This window comes from Pinus tabuliformis, chromosome 1_2, assembly GCF_031772625.1.
Source record: "Pinus tabuliformis cultivar Carrire ecotype Pingquan chromosome 1_2, CPIR1, whole genome shotgun sequence".
NCBI lineage: Eukaryota > Viridiplantae > Streptophyta > Pinopsida > Pinales > Pinaceae > Pinus > Pinus tabuliformis.
In genome coordinates this window covers 400857469-400865224 of record NC_142298.1, presented here as the reverse complement: position 1 = coordinate 400865224, position 7756 = coordinate 400857469, and the positions used below count along the sequence as shown (strand labels likewise).

Here is a 7756-nt window from a genome sequence, read left to right as displayed (position 1 = left end):
TGGTTGGCCAACCAGTGGTGGGCATTTACAATGCATAAAGTCAGGTTTGAAATATATTTAATAAAAAGAGATATTTTGTTTGTTGGAGAGTAGACTAGCCGCTTTGGTTGTTGGCCAGTGTGGGGCGGGTGGGTATTTAGATAGAGATACAAGTCAGGTTTAAAAGATGTTTAATGATAAGAGATGATTAGGTGGCAACAATCTACTTGGGTTAGAGGCAAGTTGCCACTTATGTTGGTCATTGGCATTTTCTTTATTCATTTATTCATGGCGTTTTCTTTATTCATTAGAAAAAGAGAGCTTGGAGAATCTACTGTTGGGAAGAGTAGGGCAAATCTGGAGACATTTTGCATTGAGGAACTCAGTCGGCATGGCTGCCCCTTTCCAGATGACCATTGACCATTACTGCTTCCAACATGAAGTGAATATATTGGAATGCGCTTGGTAGTCATCATAAATCATCTCAAGCTCCACCTTTCTTTCATTCAAATGGATTCCAAGCTTTTTATGGACATTAAGCAAACTGAGGAAGGCTGCGCCATTGAAACTTTCTGTGTCCAGATCTGCATTTTCTCTTCCATAAAGTGTGTACTGCAGTCACATTGGTGGTTGAATGATCGGCTCTATGTCTCTGCAAACCTTCTGATCTTTGTTGGATCGACGAAAGTCGAATGTATGCTCAAACCCTCCGAGTCCATGGAGAGAAAGAGGGATCACATCTGTTACGACAATTGTAAAGGATATAGGGCAGGTTAGGGTTGCTACTGGTGGACTTTTTGTGGCCGCATATACTTCAGATTTCACAATCTTTTCACCAACAAAGGTAAGTCTTGGGTTGTTATAAAGGAAAAGAGTTATGTTGCCATTGTTGTTAAAAGATTGAATGAAAACCCCAAAAAGAAATGAGTCATGTTGCCACTGTTATTAAAACATTGAAACAAAACCCCAAAGGAACGCAGGATACAGCAAAGGAACGCAGGGTGTAATCGAAGAAGCAACCTTACATAACTTGCAAATGCCTTCATTTTTAGAGTCATGGAATTTGTGGGAAGTTCACATTCCCATGCCTTCCAAATCTCTTCCAAAGGTCGGACATTTGAGAAAACTAAGATTGGTCAACTTGACAAAGTTGTAAAACCTGACTGAAGAGTTGGGTGACCAGGTAAATAGTTTTCAGGAACGATCTCTTTCAATTTGTAAATCCATGGACAAACTGCTAGATTCAATTAAAAGCACTGCCAGATAGTGTCGAGAAACTTTCATCATTGAAATTATTGAATTTATCATGGTGGGTTAGAAAACTTAACTCGCCTTGTTAAATTATAATCAAATGGTTGTGATCGCCTAAAGGTATTCCAGAATGCAGTGGAGATTGTGAACATAGATTTTATTATCTAAAATAACTACCCGGTGGGTTTTGCAACCTCTCATTTAGAGGTTGTGCTAGCTTAGGGAAGCTTCCAGATCGGTTTGGTCAGTTAGAAAGTTTAAAACTGCTGGACATGAGAGGCGGTAAAACACTACAAAAGCTTCCGGAAGGTTTTGATCAACTCAAAAATTTGGAGGTGGAGGTGTTGGTTCTTGAGAATTACTGCGGGCTTTGAGTTATGCAATGACTTCCACTGCCTTTTCTCTATTTTTGAGTAACTGCGAGCGATTAGAAGAATTCCATAAAGACTTCTATTTCCTAAACTCATTGCAACACTTATATTTGTATGGATGCAAGTGATTACAGAAACTCCCTGAAAATTTCCATGTACTAGCCTCATTGCAATCACTAATATTGGGTGGTTGCCCCCAAGCTAGGAGGTAAATAAATGGACCACATGACAAAGATGAACACATTACAAGTTGTGGGCATCAGGAAAAGCGAAGAGTTGGTGACTCAGATGGGCAGAAATTCAGAGAGGGAAATCAATGGACCACATGGTAAAGATAAACACATTACAAGTTGTGGGCATCAGGAAAAGCGAAGAGTTGGTGACTCAGATGGGCAGAAATTCAGAGATGTTGTTTTATCTTGCCTTTTATAATTATTTCAGATAAGGTAATCATACCATCTATTTACATTTATGATTATACTAAGAAGTGCTCTCTTGTATGTTGTAATGTCTTATTTTAATATGTAAAATAGGTAAACATTTTGACATAATCAAATTATTATTATAATAATAAATAATCAAGAACTCTTAAACTAAATATTATGGAAAAAACAGATTGCCTAACAAAAGATTAATTTTTCTACCTACAATTGTCAAAAATAGTGTCAATTTAACCACAAGAGGGTCTACTTCTTTAGTTAGTATCAATGAAATTTGTTGATATATTACAGATCGATCAGCTACAGGTTTATACAAACTCCAGACAAGGAAACTCAAACCCATTATTTTGGTAGATCATTCCTTGGGAGGGGCAGTTGCAACCTTGGCTGCACTATGGTTCTGGGAAAGATGTTAAGAAAAATCTCTCCCTTTCGTATCACATTTGGTTGCCCTCTGGTCAGAGATGAAAGACTTGTTGAAGCAGTTGGGCGTGAGCATTTGGGGGCAAACCTGGTTTCCAAGCATGACATTGTTCCTGGGATGCTCCTTGCACCCCTGGAGTCAATTGCTGCGCCTTTGACTGCTATTTTGCCGTATTGGCGTGGCAAAGTTCCATATTCTTCTATTTTGAGACTTGTAGGATTCTTCTCAGTAATGTCCTGCAGAACACTTCTACCTGTGTTTGATTCTCAAAAGTGGTCTGACAGTGCCACGAATAGAACTGCCAAATTTTATCCTTTTAATATATGTTGGGTAAATGTTCCGAGAGATCTTCCATTACATATAGTCTTCCTATAACACTCACTTTATTCACATTCCTTTGCAACTTCATGGATAATCACAAGTGATATTACTTCTTTATAAAAAAGAAATCATTAACCGTGAATAGGCATTAGCCTATAGTCCCAGCAGAAAACATATGTATGAAAGTCTGGATCTCCTTGCTATGTTCTGTATCTATTCCTGTACATCTTTATTTTATTGTTTCACTGTATTACATTCAGTCTGCTACTGTTCTTTTGTATGTAACAGGCAGGTTGCTTTAGTTATACTGCTGCCTTTTATTGCTGTCCTTTCTGTAATTCGGACTTTTCAGTCTGCTGCTGGTTTTTGTTTGTAGCTGACAGCCAGGCCTCGTGGTGCAGTTTTAGATATTTGTAGCTCTTCAGCAGAAATTTCTGCTGAGGAAGTGCATCTTCAGCTATTAGCTCGATACTTTTTTTTTGAGTCCTCGCAATAACAAAAAAATATTTTAAAAATGGAAAAAAAAACATCATTTTAATATTATTTTATACATATTTTTATGACTAATGTGAAAGAAAGAATTAGTTATCTATTGTATAAGAAAGCTATAATCAAAGAATTCCTAACCCTCTTTCTATGTTGTTAAGGATATATCAAAGCTTAGTTTCTTAGATATGGAAGTCTTTGATAAATGCTTAGATATAGCCTTTTGCCAGTGGTTTTGTGTTTTGTTTTAAAGATGTATTCCGTGTTTTGAATCCTTAACCTTCTTTCTATGTTAAGGATAGATCACAGCTTTGTTAAAGATAGATCAAAGCTTAGTTTTTTAGATTCGGAAGTCTTTGATAAATGCTTAGATGTAGCCTTTTGCCAGTGGTTTTGTGTTTTGTTTTAAAGATGTATTCCATGTTTTGGATGATCAAGACTTGTATTTCAAGGTTGCTCAATAATAATGATGTTATATCAGCAACTTTATTCCTGGAAGCCATCTTGGTACATGTTCTTTATCAAAGAATCAAGTCATCATCCTGGCAATTGTTATAAAGATTGTCATGACATGGAAAAATAAGACATTTAGAAAGTAATGGGATGACCTTGCCACCTTGGTATGCGTTTTTTTATAGCTTTCCTAGAAAGTGTCAAATACTATCAATTGATGATATGACAAAGTGATGTTTATCACTTCCTACACAGGCCTTAATCCCTAATAATTTAAAACAAAGACATTCTTTTGAATACTGTAGATTTCTTAATCCATTTCAAGACAGTTTCATTTCCTTTATAAAACTGGAAGTTATAACTCTAAATGTGAATGTAAGTTATACCTTACTTCTCTTTCTTGAGTTTTTAGAATAAAAACCAACTAAATAAAAAGACTTTTTAAACTTTAAATGAATCTATACATCAAATTTATAATAGTTTATTAACCCTTAAAATTATATTAATATTTAATAAAAAAAACTTTATTAACCCTTAAAATTATATTAATATTTAATAAAAAAAAACTTGTTTTACAGTACTACTTGAAATAGAGAAAGTGGCTAATTCCATGCCACATATTATATCCATTCCACACAGGAGTTAATAAAGAATTTGTGACCCACTCACAAATACATCTAGCAAAACGAATTTGTAACCCGTAAAATTACTAGAGAGAAGCAAAGTTAGACATCTGTTTCTTTTCTTTTTGCTATGTGCAAAAGGTGTTGATTTAAATAAAGTTCAGAAAAACGAATAAGTGATGCTAACTTTGTGAAGACATGTCACATTTATGCTCTCATATCATCGACATAATCATTTAAACATGTATTTTTTTTAGGAAAAAGTTACTGGTTTATATTGAGTACCAGCACAATTATCAGAAATATTATGAATACATATAATCTCCATATTACATATAATCTCCATACTACAGAGTGATGTAAGCTCTGTATTGTCTAGGTAAGGCTTCATATGCAGCAAATATGTAAACTAAAAATAAGCAAAAAGAAGTGCAGAAAGTTGACCAATAATGAGACTACATAAACCGTGATCTAAGTGCTCAAATACTCAGCAAATATGGTGGGCATTGAAAACAAAGAAACTATGGGAGTTGTATGGAGCTAGCCCGAATAACTTTGTATTTTTCAAGTAATGAAAGTGCATGTAACCCGCAGCCTCGGTAAGACCCTTTTTGGACGATGTATCTGCTACAGTGTTTGATTTCCTGTAAATATGGTGAAAGGTGATGCAGTCAAAAAGAAGATTTTAGGGTTTGAATGTGATTGAGACATCCATCAAGCAGTGGGGCAGAAAGAGTAGGAGTAATTTTTCACCAACATATTGTCAATGAGGGACTTGGAATCCCCGTATGCGCGAATGGTATTCAAATTAAACTTCTTGGAGAACCAAAGGAGGCCCTATAGTGCCGAAATTTCAACGCTCATGTTAGTGCCAGTGCCAGTGCCACCATGCCAATGTATCTTGTATTGTTTTATGTCACAAATCCTAAGGCAGGCAACACAACCACATATTCCGGCCTGTGCTTTGCCATCAAAGTACCTTGCTGAAAACTGAATGCATGGTTGTATAAGACAGACACTTAAATCTCTGTCATTATGCACTTGAATTTATTGCACATCCATCCCAGTGCCAATGTGAGAATAGATTATGTGGATGTTAATAGAGGTGCCTTAAAAAATATATTTGTTCCTGCCACGCCATATTTCCCAGAAAAAGATATAGAGGAATAGGATGTAGTATGCCACTCAATTCCAACCACCAGCACAGACATTGTTCAACAGAGAGGTGAGTACGAAAAGGAATATTAAAATTCTAGGAAGTCCAGAGCCATACCTGTGTTGTAAATGTTCATCTAGGAAAGATGTTGATTAGTTTCCAAAGAAGAATGACATAGTAGGCACCATCCAGGTCCATGAACACCTCTCTTACGCAAGATTCTCCCAAGTAAGTGTTTTATCTTTCCAGACCAACTAGGTGAACATCTTAAAAGGAACCTTCGGTTTCCATATTTTCTGGAACCAACAAGTATTATCTAGAGAGTGTTTTGTGGTCAGAATATGTCTGTATGTCTCCGCCACCACCACAGATCCCTGATGGAGAACCCCGCTCCAAGTGATGAAATTGCCTCCCTCCTAGAGACACATCTGCTCTTATAAGTTCCAGGATGTAATTATCCCAGACCTCGACTTAGTATCCAAACAGCACAATCTCAATAGTCCTCTTCCAAATAGGAAATGGCCCTGCCACTGTTGAATGACCTATGCCAGATAGAAAAGTCCTCTAGTATGTAAACGGTCGATAATCTCGATCGGGAGACCGACAGAATTTGGAACGCCCAGTATATTTTCGAAACCAATGAGAATGCAGTTCCCATTGCTGAAAGGCCACTAGAGACGTAGAAGGAACCAATTTTTAACTTTGTGAAAGCTTGACCATATAAATGAACCGAACTTTTTCCCAATCGTGCCATCTCTAATCCACTTAGTTATGCTCCGGTTTTTCAGGTATTTTGCATGAATGATGTCCTTCCCTATCCCATCTCGATTTAGTGCCCGCCACATGGATTTAATCAACAATGCTGTTGAGCTTAAGAATTATCCTTAAAATACATCCACTTTCACTCCATTCACACATTTTCGCACCTCTATTCCACCACCATGTCACCACATCAGCTTCACTTTCATCATTAAATGGGTTACCATCGTGTTTTCCAAGACATTATTAATTCTTAGTATTTTTAAGTAAATTTGTGGTTAAACTTTAGAAAATAATATCCATATATTTATACCTAACAATTAGAATGAGTTTGTTGACATGTGTAGGTACAAAGGAAGCTTCCAAGACATCTGTATGTGGCACTCTATGTTCAAATTCGAATTTGAGGAGATCATGGACCTCATGGAGAAGATCATGGACCTCATGGAGGAGGTCATGGAGGATAGGGTTACGTGTCACCATTGGTTGAGAAATATGTGGATCAAAGGAGGGAATAGTGGGTCTACATTTATGAGTTTGTTATCATAGCGTTTGTATAAATAGGAGTGTTATCTCCTTTATTTGTAATATTCATTTTTTTTGTAATCTTAATTTTTAGAATCCTAGAACCTAGTCCTTCATTGTAATCTAGTAATGTTAATCTAGATAGAATTTAGAATAGTTTTGGTTAGGATCATATGAGCTTATAGCCATTGTACTTTGAAAATCATGATGAATAAAATGGAGCTTCTTTGATCCTCTACATTTGACTTCTCTTTTGGTGTGCTTGTGAATCCTTGGAAGGATCCCCATTGCCTAGTAGGTACACTTTTGTTTTGGTAAGCTTTTATTTTATGTTTGTGAATTTCATTAGATTAAATTATTAGGTTCATATGTTTGAAATATTAATGAATGACCTTTCGTAAGAAAGTATTAATGTTTCCTTCAATGAATCTGATTTGTTATTTAATGTTTGATTTCATTAGTTTAAGTTTCTGATTTATATACTTGAGATCAGTGTGGAAAAAGTATGCAAAAAATCGCGATTTAATCCTAAAAATGTGATTTTTTCAACTATACGATTTAATCCCCTGACTTTTTGGCGACTTTTTCAGAAAGGAAAAAATCGCGATTTAATTGTTATACTCTCGATTTAATCGAGAGTTGACCCAAAAAGTCGGCCTCCCTCCCAGGCTGCGGATAGGACAGAGGCCACCTCAAAAAGTCAGCAAAATTGTTTTTTGCCGACAAAGTGTTTTTTCTACAATTTTAAGGTGTTTGGATGTTAGCATGATCCACCAGTGTGGTAGGGGAATGTTGAGGCATGAAAGAAATTTTGTGACTTTGTCAGGGGCATTCCTGATGGGTTGGAGGATTTCTAGATATTTTGTCCTTATTTGTTTTGGTAAATTAAAGACTTTTTATATTAGCATACAACAGTGTGCATTGTCACATTCTGGCTTCACTGCCTCAAAATTAAAGTTTCATTGTTT

General features: G+C 36.1%; 1 long non-coding RNA gene across 1 annotated transcript; it reads left to right on the top strand.

Moving 5' to 3' along the window:
* The first annotated feature begins 271 nt into the window (after positions 1–271).
* LOC149206045 (uncharacterized) lies at positions 272–5695 on the top strand. The gene is made up of 2 exons (XR_016252522.1): positions 272–2047; positions 2333–5695. It is a non-coding gene; the product is annotated as an uncharacterized LOC149206045 (long non-coding RNA).
* The last annotated feature ends 2061 nt before the right edge of the window (positions 5696–7756 follow it).